The following is an 18,978-nucleotide window of genomic DNA, read 5'->3' as shown; positions in this document are numbered from 1 at the left end:
GTGCACTCTTAGGTTTGTACACTCTGTCCCTTCCCGCCACGCTCTGATTGTCATCTCCCTTATTCCTATCTTGGGTTCTTGTCTTCTCTATTTAATTTATCACATCTTCCTAAACCTTTTCCTTCACCCCACTATTTACCTCGTTGCCCTGGTTATACAACTCCCCAGGTGTAGACTGTCCCACGAGTGCAGTTCCCACTTTCCCCAGTAATTGTTCCAGTGCCTCATGAATCAAAACCCATTTCTCCCACACCAACTTTTGAGCCATGCATTTAACTCTCTCATCTGATTTATTCTGTGCTAATTTGTTTGTGGCTCAGGTGGTAATCCTGATATTATTGACTTTGAGGTTTTGCTTTCTCAGTTAACCTCTAACTGCTCATACTCAACAGAACCTCTTTCCTTGTTCTACTTATGTTGTTGGTATCCACATAGCCCACTGGATCCTCCCACTCCCAATGCAAGATCCTCTCCAGCCCAGAGCAAATGGCCCAAAACCCTGGCATTGGGTGGGTAGCATAGCTGTCTTCATCTATGTAGGCTGCAAGCACCTCGAGCTTGTTGGACAGTTGCAAAGGGTCAGGCCACTTCTACCTTCTGGATTCCCTCACCGGCTTCACTCTCAGTCACACCTTTTTTGTCCTTGACCACTGACCAACTCAGAAGACGCTCTCCTAAGGGTGAGACTGTCTCCTGGATTAAAGAGTCCAGTAACCTTTCCCCACCCATCGCTGTGTCAGCAGCTCGGCTTCCAGTTGAAGCTCCTCAAGCCACAGACACTTCCTGCAGACATGTTTGCACTGATCACATGACATTCAGTTGCATTCACGTTCTGTTGTAACACATTACCTGGCCCTGCATTTTTATTATGTGTTAATTTATCTTGCTAAACACTGTTACTCCCCATAATCTTTACTACAGGACTGGGTCGGAAAACTCTTCTAGATTCTGCTGGCTCCTCTTTTTACTTGCTCTTTTTGTCCAGCTTTTTGTGTACAGGACATACCTGGGCAATTTTCCACATTGCCAACATTGTAGCTATATTGGCACACCTTGGCTAGGGATGTGGAAAGTTCCAGGGCAACAATCTTTAGCCGAGATGTTGTCCAGGCCGATAGCCTTTGCAGTATTCAGTGCCTTCAGTCATTCCTTGCTACCATATGGAGTGAATCGAATTGGCTGTAGACTGGCATGCTGGGGACCTCGGGAAGAGGCTGAGATGGATCATTCATCTGGTGAAGTGCAGTCATTGTAAGATTGCAACAGCAGTAAAGTCATATCATTATACAGAGATCGATGGGTTTATTCTTACTCTTCAATGCAAGCTCCCTTCAGATTTTCACTTTGGGCGCCCTGGGATTTTGCAGGATCTCCAGTTGAGAGATCAAGCAGCTGTGTGTGGGCTGTTAATGGTGTCCTCCGACTTCCAATGTTGCTAAGAGAGATGGTCAAGGGGCACTGGGGATGTCTGCAGCTCAGTGATAGCACCCGCCCTTTGGGGAAGTATCTGACCTGCATTCTGTCTCTACGCAGGATGTGGCTGAGATTGAGATGGCTGCAGGTTGAATGGTCTCTCTCTCCACTCTGGTGTAACTGTACTTCCTCCTCCTCGCGTGTCCTTTTCATTCAGCCCTCCCCGTGACTCAGTGAAAGCAGCGTTCATTTTACTGTACCCTCGGGATTAAGGGGTACGCTACATCCTTATGTTCTATATGAGGTTTGGTGAAAATTGCAAAATGTGGAGTTGAGGGAACTACAAATCAGCCTATTAAACTTCTGCTTTTGGGAATCATTGGTTAACTGTTAGTATTCCGCTCTGACTCTCGAACGGGATAAGCCCGTAGGGTGGCGAGCTCTGTAAATGCTTTAGTGCCTGTGCCAGTGAATCAGTGCCACTCTCTGTGAAGTGAGTGGGGTGGGAAGTTGAGGTTGGTTGGCAGTTACCGTTTTCCTATATGCCCATGGATCTTAAGACCGCCAATATCTTTGCTTACACCACCTACTTATTGCTGGAGTTGGGTTGCATGTCATTTGGAAAACTGAAGTCTTCTCTTATTAAAGCCACGCTCCGTTTTTGCAACTTTAGGCACCTTTTATTATAATTTTTAAACTGTCTTTGGGGAGTGTGGTTACAGATGGCGCCATTATTTTCCAAGCAGCAGATTTGAAATTTTGATCTATTTGTAATTTGTATGAGAAAATTGGACCAAGTCCTAGTTCAGTGGGTCCCAGGGGTTTCCCAGAATAAGTCACTGAGGAAGCCACAACCATAAAAGCTGGTAATGAAATCTGGGAAAGAACAGAACTGAGCTTATTTTTAGTGACCCAAGAGGAATATAATCGTCTCTCTCAGATTCTTAAACCATAGCAATGGAAATATTTGACAATTCCTTCTCTTTGGGTTGGTTCCAGTTAGAATGTGAATTGGAGGCCCCTCAAGCTAAGTCTGGAGGTTTTGGCTGCTCTTTATAAATGTTTGTCAGAGCAGTTTTTATAAAAGCAACACTCTCAGAAAGCACCACTGTTAACATCTGTCCCACTTCAGTGTGTGCACAGACTCAGAGACCGTGTAGGACAGCAGACAGGATTGTAGAACTCCCAAGAGGGTACTGCCTCACCACGCCCCTCAATCCGGCCCCTTGGCAGGGAGCTGCGATTAGTAGGAGTCAATCCTGTGAAACATTATGTTAACCATTTCATAGATTTCTCTGAGGAAAGCTATATTTAAACAAAGGTACTCCAGGGTGGGACTGGGTATCTGCCCCCGCCCCCCCCTCCCCACACCCTCCCTCATTGCACTTGCCTCCACTATATTAAACAGGGACCAGTGGTGGAATTGTTCGATATTCCCTGTCTCCTCAGTTGTGTTAAACAGTAACAGGCAACTTCTCATAACGTTACTGGGCTTTCTGCTGTTTCTTATTCAGTGGGAGTGAACCCAGCCCAGTGTGACCACACATTGCACTGGCCTTGCCCAAGAGCAGCAAGTTGTGCAAGTTCAGATCCGGTTAGACAGCTTTGACTCCGGAGCCAATCCCGTGAGGGGCTCTGATTCCTGGATACGCGGATGTAGCAGGTACACAAAGTACTGGAATCTCGATAACAGCTTGACTCCCTTGTAGTTCACTCGAGACTGGACCTCACCCTGTCAACTTCAAGCTCGCACTGTAGGTTATTAAACTTCAAACCTGTGACTTTGCTGTAAAATCATTGACAGAAAATCATTTTCAGTCACCAAATCCAAACTGCGTTTGCTGCAGTGGAACGATTCTGAGGAATGAGGTGTCAGCTATGGATCAGTGGGTAGCACATTCACCTCTCCAGTCAAGACGGTCTTGGGTTCAAATCCCACTCCAGAGGCTGCCACTTCAGTACAGACCTGAGGGAGTGCTACACTGTCGGAGGTGCCATTTTTCAGATGAGGCGTTACACCTGAGGGAGCAGGCAGTTTATGTAAAAGATCCCAAGCTTTTTTCAACAAGGGGGATCTTCCTGTTCAATATTTATTCTTCACCCACATCAAAATATAAAACTGATAACCTGATCATTAGCACATTGTTGTTTGTGGGGTTTTGCTAAGTGCAAATTGGTTGCCACGTTTCCGACACACAATTGTAGCACATTTCAAAAATCCATCGTTGGCTGTAAAATGCTTTGTGATGTCCTGAGATCATGACAAAAGCTATTTAAATGCAAGTCTTTGTTCTTTATGTGACTTGTTATTAGATTTTGTTAATGCTTGGGCATTTTACTATGTTAGAAGCACCATGTAAATGCAGGGAGTTATATATCTCAATGGTCCAGATATCATAATTGTACAGTGTCGAAGGGGGCACTATCCTATCTGTACTGCCTCTTGAAAAATGCCATTCACAGTCCTCTGCCCTTAAATACTGCAGTGCTGGAACTTGAAGCAACAACAGAAAATGCTGTAACTATTAAGATGTCATTTCTGGAAAAAGGGTGCCAGTTACCTTTCAGGTACTTCCTGAATAAGCTCATACCTGAATCATAGAAACCCTACAGTGCAGAAAGAGGCCATTCGGCCCATCGAGTCTGCACCGACCACAATCCCACCCAGGCCCTACCCCCATATCCCTACATATTTTACCCGCTAATCCCTCTAACCTACGCATCTCAGGACACTAAGGGGCAATGTTAGCATGAAGTGTTGACATCCATTGATGTTGCTTGAGAGTTTGCAGCCATTTTCTTGCTTTGTACTCCATTTATAGTCCTTTGTTTGCTGAACACTTTCTCCAGCCCAAAAGGAAGATGGACTAACAGTCATTTGGTAGCACAGAGTTTCAATACAGGCACACACTCATAACTGACTGCCTCGGGGCTGATTCATTTTGGATTTTGCCGGACTTTGGGTCAAGTGTTTTGGAGAGTTCTGACCAATCCAGGTCTGATGGAGTTAATGGTTGTTTGGGAATAGATCGGTGTACAAATAGCGGACGCCGATGAAAAATCCGGCGCCATGCAGTGTTAGCTGAATTGTCCAGGAATTCTGAAAATGTCTGGTGTTTTGACAACTCTCTTATTTTTTAGATGGCTAGTTTTGAGAGAGTGTACCCGTATTGCTGAAAAAAGAGACATCTTACTGAAGCTTTTTATCTTGCACTCTTCAGGACAAATGCGAAAATGCCAAACTTCAAATTATCATAATTTATACTGTAGGAGAATAAACGCTGTTTAGTTGGCAAGTCAACTCTAGCCAAGATGTCAACATGGAGAAAGCTGGGGAAACTGTAGTGTCCCTGAGCACTTGCTGAACAATCCTGAGTGCTTTAGTAGCTACACCAACAACCAGTTTAAGATAATCAGTTGAGTTCATTTTTGCTTGCTAGAAGTGATATACATTCATATACAAGGACCCTTCTTCTGCAAACACAAGGAACATGATCAGGCATTGTGCCTATTGTGAATTGGCCAGGAGCTGGGGAGCCTATAGCTCCATCCTGCTTTCTTCATGGTACTGCCTCAGTCAACCAGGGTTGACTTGCCAAACAATCAGCATCCTTCTCTCCTGTATGATATTGTCTGGATGACTGGGAGGTAGACCTGTATCTCAGCTCCTGATACTGCTCCTACTCTGGTGCGGGCATCATGCCTTCTTTTAAATAAAACATTTCTGCCTCTTGTAAAGGTGTGATTGTGTACTTGCCACCCAGCTGCTCATTCCTGCCAGGTTCCAGTAGACTACTGTCTCTCTGGGGAATTTTCTTTGTGATGGATTTTTGGGTGTCTGTTCTTGCTGGGCTGAAGTGTCCACAGTTTCATCATGGTTTACTGTTAGCTGATTCATTAAACTGCAGAGATGATATATTCCGGTTCTTCGTCAGGTCATATGCAGTTCAGATGGCCATGATATGTGCGCTTTTTAACTTAATTCATGGGTTGAGAGTGTCATTGGTTAACTCAGCATGTACTGCCTGTTCCCAGTAGTCGTTGTGGTGGTGGTGGTGAGCTGTGCTCTTAAACCGCTGCAGTCCATATGGTCTAGGTACACCAGTAGTACTATTATAGAAATATTTTACCCAGTGACAGTGAATAAATGGTGATATATTTCCAATTCAGGATGGTGAGTGGCTTTGAAAGGATCTTCCAGGTGGTGGTGTTCCCAGGTATCTGCCGTCTTGTCCATTCCATTCCAGTCCATTCCACACCCCAACCACTCTGAGTAAAGAACCTACCTCGGACATCCCTCCTATATCTCCCACCATGAACCTTATAGTTATGCCCCCTAGTAACAGCTACATTCACCCGAGGAAATAGTCTCTGAACGTCCACTCTATCTATCCCCCTTATCATCTGGAGGAGGTTAGAGATAGGGAGTGATGCCAAGGAGGAATTTTAAAATTGAGGTGTTGCTTAAAAGGTGAACTGCAGAAGGAAACTAGCAGAGAACATAAATACTGATACCAAAAACTTCGAGAAGTATATAAAGAGGAAGAGAATAGCGAAAGTAACTGCTGACCCTTTAGAGGACGATATGGTGAGGTAATAATGGGGAACGCAGAGATAGCGGAGGCACTAAGCCAATATTTTGCCTTTGTCTTCATGGTAGAGAATAATAAACATTTTCCAAAAACTGTAGTTAATGCAGAGGAACTTGGTGCAATAATCATCACGAGGGAGAAGGTATTGAACAAACTAATGGGATTAAATGCAGATAAATCTCCAGGACCTGATGGCCTGTACCCTTGGGTATTAAAGGAGGTGGCAGCAAAGATGGTGGATGGATTGGTTATGATATTTCAAAATTCCATGGTCCTGGTAGATTGGAAACACGCTAATGTGATATCCCTATTCAAAAAGGGAGAGAGGCTGAAAGTGGGAAACTATTGGCTTTAGTTTGCTATATAGCTTGACCTCTGTTCTATGTTCTATGTTAGAGGTAGGTTCTTTACTCAGAGAGTAGTAAGGGCGTGGAATGCCCTGCCTGCAGCAGTGGTGGACTCGTCAACGTTGAGAGCGTTCAAGTGGTTATTGGATAAACATATGGATGATATTGGAATAGTGTAGATTAGAGGGGCTTTAGATTGGTACCACTGGTCGGCGCAACATCGAGGGCCGAAGGGCCTGTACTGCGCTGTAATGTTCTATGTTCTGTGGTAGGGAAGTTGCTGGAATCAATCATTAAGAAGGAGCTGACTGAGCATTTGGAAAGTCAAAGCTCAATCCACCATTGCCAGCATGGTTTTATGAAGGGAAAATCATTTTTGACAAACTTGCTTGAGTTCTTTGAGGACATAACCAGCAAGGTGAATAATGGGGAACCTGTGGATGTGGCATATCTAGACCTCCAGAAGGCGTTTGACAAAGTGCCACATAAAAAAACTGATCCAGAAGGTGAGATCGCAGGGGATTGGGGTTGGAGTACTGGATCGGATTGATGATTGGGAAACTGACAAAAAGCAGAGGATCGGGATGAATGGGTCCTTCTCTGGCTGGTGAAATGTAACTAGCGGGGTGCCACTGGGTCACCTGTTTACAATCTATATAAATGATCCGCAAGCAGCGGCAGAGTGTAACATAGTAAATTTGCAGATGATACTAAAAAAGGTGGGAAGGCAGGCAGTGAAGAGGATATAATGATTCTGCAGATGGATATAGATCGGCTAGGAGAATTGGCCAAAATTTGGCAGATGGAGTTTAACGTTGGTAAGTGAGAGTTATCCATTTTGGCAGAAAAAACAGGCAAATTATTATCCAAATAGAAAGCATATTCAAAATGCGTTTGGGCAGAGGGATCTGGGTGTCTATGTTCATGAATCGCAGAAAGTTGGCTTGCAGGTGCAGCATGTAATAAAGAACGCAAATGAAATGTTAGTATTTATTGCAAAAGGATTGGAGTATAAAAGTAGAGAATTGTATAGGGTGTTGTGAAACCACATCTGGAGTATTGTATCCAGTTTTGGCCTCCTTATTTGAGGAAGGATGTGGTGGCATTGGAGGCAGTTCAGAGGAGGTTCACCAGATTGATTCTGGGAATGAAAGGCTGATGAGCGAGGAAGGATTAAACAGTTTGGGTTTGTACTCACTGGAGTTTAGAAGGACGAGAGGGGATCTGATCGAGGTATATAAAATTCTAAAAGGGATTGATAGAGTCAACGTAGACCAAATGTTTCCTCTTGTGGGGCAATCTAGAACAATAGGTTGAGAGATTTAACACTGAAATTCACCATCCTCTATTTCCCGCGGAGGGTGGTGAATTTGTGGGACTCGCTGCCCCATAACTCAGTGGAGTCTGAATCATCGAATGGTTTCAAGAAGGAGATAGATATTTCTAATAAAAAACGGGTTAAAGGGATATGGGGAACAGGTAGGGAGGTGGATTTGAGACCAGAGAGAGATCAGCCATGATCTGATTGAATGGCAGAGCAGGCTCGAAAGGCTGAATTTGTCGACTTCTGCTCCGAATTCCTATGTTCCCAAGGATAAAGTGCAATGTGGTACTTGCTGTCAGGACCACTCATACTCTGACCTGAAAGCCAACTTCCACATTGCTATTCCAAACTAAACTAAAGAGACATTACCTCGTGTGGAGGGTAGTCTGTGGCCTGAGTGATGCCATAGATGTAGCTTTCCGCTAATTACACATGCAGATGGGACTGCAAGCTTGGCTATTGATAGTTAATTGTACACAGACCTGGCATTGTGTCTAAAATGTGTGCGCTGGTAAACCACTTGAAGACTAACGGTGCTGACTGTGTCACATACAGTGGGTAAGGGGATTCTTCACATTTTCTTGTGTGGGTCTGATTACTAAATGGCTGTGATTTCCAACTGTTGAAGGAGGAAGGGACAGGGTGATCAAATACTGTAGCCTGAGTCCGCTCAATGAGCAAGTGGTAACAGATATTGCTCAGTTTTCAGAAGAGACCTGGAAGCAGGGCTCCATCTGTCCTTGGGGCTTGGGTGAACAGAAAGTATCTCGAGGCTCTGTAATGATGAAGAATTGAGGTGTTCTGACCAATATTTACCCCATAACAATGGAAAAGCAGGTTATCCAATTATTGGCTATTTGTGTAAGTAGGGGTAGGCCATTGGCAGCGTTCCTAGACCAGAGTGCCCTTACACATAACAAAAGAGCTTTACAACCAATTCACTAGTCCTTTTCTGAAGGGTAGTTATTGTTGTAATGCAGGAGATGTGACAGCCAATTTGTGCACAGTAAGCTTCCATAATCAGCAATGTGCTAATGACCAGATAAGTTTTTGTGATGTTGATTTGAGGGATTATTAATAATTAGAGCCACAGGGAGGATGCCCTAGCTCCTCCCTGTTAGGGATGTTTTATGTCCACCTGAGAGGGCAGACAAGGCTTTGTTTAAATGTCCCATCTAAAGATGACCCCTCTGACAGTGCAACACAAACACAGTGCTGTACTGCACTGTGTGTCAGCCTGGATTTTGACCTTGCATTCCTGGAGGGGGGGGGGGGGGCGAGGTGGGGCATGAATCCACAACCACTGACTTGGTGAGAGTGCTGCAACTGTGTCATAGCTGACAGTGGTGGGTTTCCAGACAGCTTGGGTCAAATTGCTGAGATTATAAACCGAAGCCAAAGAAAAGCAGCTAATTCTGGGGCAACACAGTGGTTAGCACTGCTGCCTCACAGTGCCAGGGACCTAAATTCAATTCGGGCCTTGGGTGGAGTTGCTGTGTGGAGTTTGCACATTCTCCCCGTGCCTGCGTGGGTTTCGTCTGGATGCTCTAGTTTCCTCCGGTCCAAAGATGTTCAGGTTAGGTGGATTGGCCATGCTAAATTGCCCCTTAGTATCCCAAGATGTGTAGGTTAGATGGATTAGCCATGTATGGGATTATAGGATTAGGGCAGGGGTGAGAGCCTGGGTAAAATACTGTCAGAGAGTTGGTGCAGACTCAATGGGCCGAGTGGCCTCTTTTGCACTGTAGGGATTCTATGACACAGCAGCTTTTATCAGTCTCTGCACAGGGAAGAGACACATTAACATTTGGCATTGGACCCAGCCAGGCAGCATTAACCTGAGTCTCAGGATCTGGCAAGCCTGCTGTGTATTCACAGCACCTTCTGTTTCCACTGGCTGAACGAAACATTTATCTCTGTTTGTGCCATTTACATGGTCTGAAACGGTGGATGGAGACGTTTGAGGGTGGGGCAAAATGTTATTCATCTTTAACCCCCAAACAAGTGCACAAAACGTACTAAAAGTAATCTGTTTGGTGAGCAGCATGTTAAAATGAGGTGCATTGAGTTAAAGAATGTGGGTGTGACTCCTGATTAAACACTGAGGAGCTGCCACATGTATAACAGGGTTTGCCAAGACAAACAGAATGGAAAGGCACATCAGTGCACTGACCAAGTTCTGTATAGCATTTCCACAGCACATTGGTGTATTTATCTTATGGTTAAATCATACAGGAAGGAAAAGCAATGGAGTCTGTGCCAAGGATTCAGACAAGAGTGAAAGAGAATGATTTTAAAGAGAAGAATTTGTTCTTTTCCTCTTACGATTCCTGACTCTTTCCGGGATATGATTCCATGTGCAATTTGATCCGCTTGGCCACTCATCGTGTATCCGTGGGCTGTGCACATCAGCTGACTGACTATCCTTTCAATTTTTACTCCACTCTTAAAGTTACAAAACCAATATGCAGAGTGGACTGGGCTGACCTTAATCCATCTCCTTTCTTGCTCCATAAACCAAATTCAGATAGAATTCAATTCATGGTCCCCACAAGAGAGACAAACAGGATCCAAGCTGACAGGATAAAGCATTGCTCCCTATCTTGGGCTTGATCTTGGGCTAAAAGGTCAAGACTTTTTCAAAACGTTTTTACTCTTTCATGGGCGATGCACATTGCTTTGTCTATTCTTAATTGCCTTCGAGAAAGTAAGAGTCAGGAACCACAGGATTCCTAGCCTGGCTCTTGTATCCACAGTATTTATATGGTTTGTCTAGTTATGTTTCTCATCAATAGTAACCCCCAGGGTGTGGATAGTGAAGGATTCAGCATGGGTAATGCCATTGAATGTCATGGGCAAATGGCTAAATTCCCTCTTGCTGGAAATGGTTATTGCTTGGCACTTGTGTGGTGTACATATTACTTATCAGCCCGAGGTTGTCTGATCTTCGTGCTGCACCTGAACACTGGCTGCTTCAGTATCTGAACAGTCGTGAATGGCATTGAACACTGTGCAACATCTGGGATCTTCCTGGCGCATGCCACATCATCAGTTGAGTCATCGGAAAAGCAATTTCATTTACTAAGGGTGCCACCAAACAGGATGAATTCAGGAAAAGCTGAAGGATAAGTTCAGCTGTAAATTATGGAACCCGTTGGACCTGCTGGATTTGTTGGAGTAAATAAACAGTGTGTGGATTCAGAACACGGATGGTAAATCTAACCTCATATCTATTGTGTGATATTAACAGGGGGCCTTATCTGCTCTGGGTTATTAAGTTTGACCCACAGAAGGTTGTAGGTTCAAGTCCTGCTCCAGAAACTTGAGCACAAAATCTGGGGAGTGTTGCAGTGTCAGAACTGATATCTTTAATTTAACACAAACCAAGGCCTAGCTTGATCCCTCAAGAGAGACCTATTCAAAAACCACCAGGAAAATCCTCCTTGGTGTCCTGACCATTACTTATTATTCAAGTAATATTACTAAATCTGGCCAGAGTGCTGTTTGTGTTGTGGGGCTGTGTACAATTTGGTTGATGTTTTCCTACCTTAGAGCAGTGGCTAAAGTTCTTTAAAAAAAAACACTTCATTGACTGTGAAGTGCTTTAGTTGAGGTTGTGAAGGTTCTGTAATGTTTCAAGTATTTACTTTTATTAACTGTGATCTGTTATCTATTCTGCCTGTGAATAGATTGCACAAAATGTTGCCATGCTTTTCTTCGAAATACTGTCTCGGAATCTTTCATGTCTTTTTCGGAGGGCAGACAGGACCAACGCTCTCACTGCAGTAGATTAAAAGCTTCATGTCCGTGGTTCCAGGTACAGGAGGGGCTGGCTGCTTCGGATACTGCTTTATACAGTATTCCTCTCCTGCTGCGCTAGCCTTTCCACAAGTCATAGAGTGTGATAAACAGCAATGCAGGAAATGAAGTTTAGCACGTGTGAATTATCTGTTGCAACAGGAGTTTAGTACTTCTCCAAATTGAGCCTGTGAATGTTCAGATCACTTGTGGCTGCTGCAATCTTGATGCGCTGTTCTTGCAAACTGTCAAATTTTAATATCTTCCTGTTTTGCGACTTTTAAGACATGAATTTGCATTTAAGTAGCACCTTAATCATGAGTACAGTCACTGTTATGTAGACAAATACAGCAGCCAAAGTTGCGCTGCTGCACAATCATTGCATGCTGTGCTTGACCTTTTTTGATTTATTATTGTCACATGTATTAACATAGTGAAAAGTATTGTTTCTTGCGCGCTATACAGACAAAGCATACCATTCATAGAGAAGGAAACGAGAGAGTGCAGAATGTACTGATACCTGATACATTTTGTTGATTGAAGAAGGAATGTTGTCCAAGATATCAGGAGACGTCTCCTCTTCCTTTTCAAATAGAGCTGTAGGAGCTTTTACATTCACCTGAACAGGCAGCTACTTGACTTGCTATAACACACAGGTGGGCAGTATTGTGTCTATCAACAGCTTGACTTTATACCATGTATTTAATGTCAAAACCGGAGTTTCACCAAAGCACCATCAAAAATTGACAGAGTCAGAGCACATGTTGGGACGAAAAAGACCAGAGTTTTAAGGAGCATCTTAAAAGTGGAGAGGTTTAGGGAGGGAATCCTAGAGCTTTTGGGGTTTAGATAACAGAAGGCAAGCCACCAATGCTGAGGCAAAGGAATTCACAGATGCTCAAGAGACCAGAATTGGAGTAATGTGGAGACCTTGGAGCATTGTAGGGTTGGAGGAAGTTACATGATAGAGGGTAAGACCGTGGAGGGATTTGAACACAAGAATGATTGTTTTAAATTTGTGACATTTTTGGACTGGAAACTGTGCTGAAATCTTACAAAGCCTGTGTCCAGGTGTACGTGTTCTAGAATGAAGGGGACTTTATGGTGTGTTTTGGTATCTAGACTCTGTAGCAGACGTGAGTACCTTGAGCTCAAATCTTATTGTGGACTTCACATAATCTAGGCTACCAGTCAGTACTAGATCCTAAGGAAGTGCTAAATTGTTAGATGTGATATCTTTGGGGTTTGATGGTATATACTGTCTCCCCAGCTTGAAATACTGTGTAATTTTGATCCCCAGACTTGATATATATCTTGGAGGCAATACAGCAGTACAGTGAAGATTCACTGTGCTTCCTGGGATGAGGCGGTTGCCCTATGATGAGAAGCCGAGTAAATTGGGCCCTCTCTTGAGGTGGTTTCGTTGAAACATTCAAGATTACAAAGGGACTTGACAGAATGATGGTAGATATTGAGAGGTTGTTTCTAGAGCAAGGGCTCATAGTTTCAGCATAAGGGGCCTATCATTTCGGAATGAAATGAGAAATCTCTCCACATTCTCTATACCAGAAGGTTGTGGTTGCTCCATTGTTGAATATATTTAAGGCTGCACTGGATTTTTGGTCTCGGGGAATGACAGGACATGGGCAGCGGGCGGGAAAGTGGAGTTGAAACCCAAGTTCAGCGTGATTGTATAAAATGGTGGAGCAGGTAACATGGCCTTTGTTTGATTTGAAAGGGTGCAGTGGACTGAATTTGGGTGTTGTAAAATCACACAGTGGAGATTTCTAAATGCGAGTTCAGTAGATCTGATCTGTTCAATAAAACCACGATAGAAAATTCTGTTGCATTGTCATTAAAAACACCACTGATTCTGTAATGTCCTTCAGGCAAAGGAACTTGTCGTCATTGCCTAGTCTGGTATACATGACATTTCACATCTGATTCTCTCCCAGTGTTGTGGAGAGGGTTATCTGATTTACACTGGATTAATTGCCAGTGTAGGGGAGAGATGTTTCTGATTTTATACTGGATTCACTGTCAGTGTAGGGGAGAGGTGTGTCTGATTTATACCTGATTCAGTCCGAGTGTAGTGGAGAGGGGTGTCTGATTTACACTGGATTCACTACCAGTGATGGGGAGAGATGTATGTCTTTTTGCCTGACTAAAGATGCAGCTCTGATCTTGCTAAGTGCTTTGCACAGATTGAGCTGCCCCTTTGCTGCCCTTAATTTGCTGCAGTTTGGGTATATTGAATTTTGTATAGAAACTACACTGGTATATCCAGTACCTGCAACCCTGTTCCTCCCCTCTGCTAGTGTATGTTGCATTGGTGTACTTACCAGTGCTAATATAGAGAATGCTTAATGCTCCCTCCACCCACATTGTCTGTATCTTTAAGATCTGGTTGGTTGTAGGGATTCGCATTCTAATCAGTATTCTGTAACTTGATTTTGTGTCTCTGTGCCCTGTTTGAGAGCACATTTCCACTCCATCTGACGAAGGAGCAGCGCTCCGAAAGCTAATGGTATTTGCTACCAAATAAACCTGTTGGACTTTAACCTGGTGTTGTTAAAACTCTTACAATATAGAGAAAGGCAGGGGTACTGGATACGAGTACAAATACCAGTGCAGACTAGTTAGACTGTTTTTGTACTGTGTTAATGTAAAATAACTAAACTAAATAAAGGCTTACAGGTCCACAAGATCTGGAAAAATTGTTGATACTTGCATACCTAAAGCATTAACCCATTTGTCTCGTGCTGTGAAGTGCAATGTTTTCTGTTTAATTCAGCAGCTTATATGTATGTTGTCCTTTTAGTGTCCGGTTGCATGTTCCAGTTTTAGAGTGTAAGCTTCAGATTTCCTGGTGAAACCTCGGGTTGCGATATGAGGCAGTTGGTAGGTAAGAGGCAGAAACACATTGATTAGAAAGCAGTTTGACAAAGCAGATCGGAACCCAGCACAGGCCAGTTTCAGTGTGAACGTGGTGCTGGAGTCGTGGCTGTAGTGGGGTTGTTTTGGACAGGGCAGCTCTGTGCTACTGACAGAAGGGGAGCAAGACTCTGGTCTCCTACATTGAGCCCACGCCAATCTGCACAGAGCTGCTGTGTGCATGAGGAAACCTGGATGAGGTGGAATGCGCTCTCCCACAGGACTGTGTTGCAACTGGATATGAAAAACCCTGCAAAGGTGATGTAATCTCAGTGCTTGCTTTAAGGACATGGGTGCAATAAAGGGATTATGGCGTAGGCACGAGTCACATCAAGAAATAGCAACTGACGCCTATTCATAGCTCACAGATGGATGTGTGCTTATTTTTAATAATTGCCTCATGGTCTGCTAACCAGAGAGAGGCCCTTTTGTATCCACATGGCATACAATAGGCTACTTGTCTGTTAGTTGATCCTTTCCCTCTAAGTTTATATAACCCATTTTGTTCTCACTGGAAGGACGGAGGTTGGGGGGGAGCAACCTGATAGAAGTTTACAAGATTGAGAGGCATTGACAGAGTGGATAGTCAGAAGCTTTTTCCCAGGGTGGAAGAGTCAATTACTAGGGAGCACAGGTTTAAGGTGCGAGGGACGAGGTTTAAAGGAGATGTACGAGGCAGACTTTTTACTTAGAGGGTGGTGGGTGCTTGGAACTCGTTGCCAAGGGAGATAGTGGAAGTGGATATGGTGGTGACTTTCAAGGGGCGTCTTGACAAATAGATGAATAAGATGGGAATAGAGGGATATGGTCCCTGGAAGGGTAGGGGGTTTTAGTTAAGCCGGGCAGCATGGTTGGTGCAGGCGTGGAGGGCCGAAGGGCCTGTTCCTGTGCTGTAATTTTCTTTGTTCTTTAGTTTGAATATTTGGAACTGGTTGATCATGTGGTGGCACTTTCTCTGGGAAATGAATGCTGCTATATGGCTCCAGTGACCTTGTTGAACCTCATCCTAGTGGCCTTTATTTATGAGCAATGCAGTCAGTGTGCATTGGGCTATTCAGTTGTGGCAGCTTCATGATGGTGCCCAATCCCTTCATCAGACATGAGACTGAGCCACAAAGCTTCCCATCAATGGGATGCACCTTTGACTAAGATGCTTTTAATACGGCTGTGAGATTATCTGAAGAGCAAATGGCAATTTGGCTCATGTTCTTTTGTTACTGTACTAATACGTGGCTCATGTTGGGCTTGTGGAGAGATGATGAAAAGCAAACTCAGTTCTGTTCTAGCTTTAACAAAATTCTGACCTGTATGCCAGAATCTGTCTCCTGTTATATACATTTGCTGTACGTGCATCAGCTATGCCTCAGTTGTAGCACACACACTTCTGAATCCTAAGGTTAAGTTAAAGTTTACTTATCAGTCACAAGCAAGGCTTATATTAACACTGCAATGGAGTTAATATGAAATTCCCCTGGTCGCCACACTCTGATGCTTATTTGGGTCAATGCACTTGGGTTCTGGGTTCAAGCCCTACTCCAGTACGGTATTAAGGCAGTGCTGCACTGTTATAGATGTCGTCATTTGAATGCGGCAATGGATGCCCTATCTGTTACATTAGGTGGATGCAAAAGACCCTGTAACACTGTTTAGGAGATGAGAATGGAAATTATTCCATGTGTCCTGGTCACTATTTGCCCTCAGTAAACATTACAGAAGACAGATTATCTGGTCATTATCATCCCACTGTTTTTGGGAGTTTGCTGAGTGAGTATTGGTTCCTGCCTTTCCTACAGGATAAGAATTAGGGAAAATTAAGATTTAAAAAGAAAGTCAAAGCGGGTAATTGATTAGGGGCAGATGTCTGGAGAAATGATGAGTTTTGAATTAGCCTATCTTTGAGAAGTATGTATTTTACATATGTGACTAGAGTGGACAATGGGGCTATAGAAGTGGTAACTTGAAAGTGGAGAGATGAGGAAATTGCCAAAAGCTGACTCCACAGGGGGATTAACTCAAAGGAAACTGTACAGAACCTTGGTGAGACCGCATTTGGAATATTGTGTGCAGTTCCGGTCATCTCACTACAAGAAGGATGTGGAGACACTGGAAAGAGTGCAAAGGAGATTTACCAGGATGCTGCCTGGTTTGGAGGGTAGGTCTTATGAGGGAAGGTTGAGGGAACTTGGGCTCTTCTCTTTGGAGCGGAGGAGGTTGAGAGGAGACTTGATAGAGGTTTATAAGATGATGAGGGGGATAGATAGAGTGAACGTTCAAAGACTATTTCCTCGGGTGAATGGAGTGGAAACTAGGGGGCATAACTATAGGGTTCATGGTGGGAGATATAGGAAGGATGTCCGAGGTAGGTTCTTTACGCAGAGAGTGGTTGGGGTGTGGAATGGACTGCCTGCAGGGATAGTGGAGTCAGAAACTTTAGGAACATTTAAGAAGCTATTGGATAGGCACATGGAGTACTTCGGGATGATAGGGAGGAAATAGCTTGATCTGGGTTTCAGACAAAGCTCGGCACAACATCGTGGGCCGAAGGGCCTGCTCTGTGCTGTACTGTTCTATGTTCGATGTTCTATGAAAAGAAATAGTGTAAAAGGCAGAACTCTTAACTACGGAAAAACAGAAAGACAAGGGAAAGAGACAGCTAAACGTCAGAGCCTCAGCAAGTTGCTGCTATCGTTTCCTGAGAGAAGCAGCCATTTTCCACCTTCGCTGAACTGGAAGGCTATTTCTCAGACGTGGCCACCTTGACCTGGGTGTGGTAATTATTTGCTGGAGTTAGGTCTTGGAGTTGCTTAATATTGGAAGTTGTTTGGGGAAAGGAGGGTCTCAGAGTTCAAGCAAATGTAATTTTGGGAACCAGCGGATAGTTTCATGCAAGGTATGTGTAGAGCCATCAGTAACTCAAGGAGCATTATAGTCCTCCTCCTTGCTTTTCTTTTAATAAACATTCTTTATTAATTGTTCACTGGACTGTTTTCCTCACCGGGCTATAGATTGTTCCTCACATAATAACAAAAAAAACACACACACCACGAAACGGTGTTACAAGTGACCCTTTTGGATTTTGGGATACCCTCACATTTAACATCAGTGTGATTCATAAAATGACCATAGTGCTTACAGTTCAGAAAAATACTTCACTGGTTGTAAAGCACTTTGAGATACCATGAAAAACAATATATAAAACACAAGTCTTCTGTCTGCTCTTTTTTTTCTTGTGCTCTGGTTATAAAGTGGCTGCGAGACACTTTCCCGTTGATTGGATATAGGTATTGATTTTGGCTCATTCAGATTCTTTTCCTCTTTGACAATGCAGAAGTCAGCTGCTTCTGCAAACCATTGCTTGCTACGAAGTGAAATGTTATCTCCAGGTTAATCAGAAGTGGCAAAAAGACCACCTAAACTTTTTTTCTACTGCAGACATGTATGACATCTGACCTATGTTGTGCCCTGTTTTATCAGGTAACTAATAACCAGTAATCAAGGAAATAAAGCAGTCACAACAATCAAACACACTTGCATACTGTGATTTTGTCTCACCATTTTATCAACAAGCTCATTAAAAGGCTAAAGTTCACAATCATACACTGAACATTGAAATCACATGTCCAATGATGGTGTCTGTGACTCTGCCAATTTGAAACACCAATTAGCCATATCAGGATTCCTAATGAGTCACACTGGTGAGCGGTTAATGTTTTCGATCACACTACTCTGATCACTCCACTTAGTATCTGAAATCACACCATAAACTCCTTTTCCCACAGCAATACTATTGTGCTTAATCATGACTAAAACAATTTAATCTGATTCCACTGCTTCCTTTCCCACCATTACATTAACCTAAATTTAGACAGATAGTTGGAGCTCATCAATCCTGCTGTCATCCTTTGTCCCCCCCCCTTTGCTTACTGTGGACTCATTGCCTGCCTGTGTCGAGGACACTGAACCTCACTCTGTTAACTGGAAGAAACAGCTCTTCCTCAACCTGTTGTTCATTCTAGGTGCTCTTCCTCTACCAGAGAGCAGCTGAAGGCAGCTAACAACTGAGTTATCTGACAACTGCACTTTCTAGATTTAAATTACCTGCCCTATCTGGAACTAAATGCTGTGTGCATTGCTGGATGAGAGGTCTAGCTAATGCTAATATCCTTTCAGGTGAACGTGGAAGATCCCATGTCACTATCTTAAATAAGGGCAGAGCAATCCACCCAGGTATTCAGGCCAATATTTAACCCTCAATTGATTGTGATTAGAAGAGACTATCAAGGAAATTTGGCATGTCAGCTATGACTCTCACCAACATTTACAAATGCACCGTAGAAAGCATTCTTTCTGGTTGTATCACAGCTTGGTATGGCTCCTGCTCTGCCCAAGACCGCAAGAAACAAGGTCGTGAATGTAGCCCAATCTATCACGCAAACCAGCCTCCCATCCATTGACTCTGCCTACACTTCCCACTGCCTTGGCAAAGCGGACAGCATAATTAAGGATCCCACACACCCCGGACATTCTCTCTTTCACCTTCCATCAGGAAAAAGATACAAAAGTCTGAGAT

At 43.7% G+C, this 18,978-nt stretch overlaps 1 protein-coding gene across 2 annotated transcripts in view; it reads left to right on the top strand.

The window, feature by feature from the left end:
* LOC144511926 (serine/threonine-protein kinase 38) overlaps positions 1-18,978 on the top strand; it is an 89,368-nt gene that overhangs the window by 11,663 nt on the left and 58,727 nt on the right. The gene's annotated exons all lie outside the window — the stretch shown is intronic.

The sequence above is a fragment of the Mustelus asterias genome, chromosome 25 (genome assembly GCF_964213995.1).
Source record: "Mustelus asterias chromosome 25, sMusAst1.hap1.1, whole genome shotgun sequence".
Classification (NCBI taxonomy): domain Eukaryota; kingdom Metazoa; phylum Chordata; class Chondrichthyes; order Carcharhiniformes; family Triakidae; genus Mustelus; species Mustelus asterias.
Note: the sequence above shows the minus strand (reverse complement) of the source record. Positions and strands in the feature narration are given on the sequence as shown.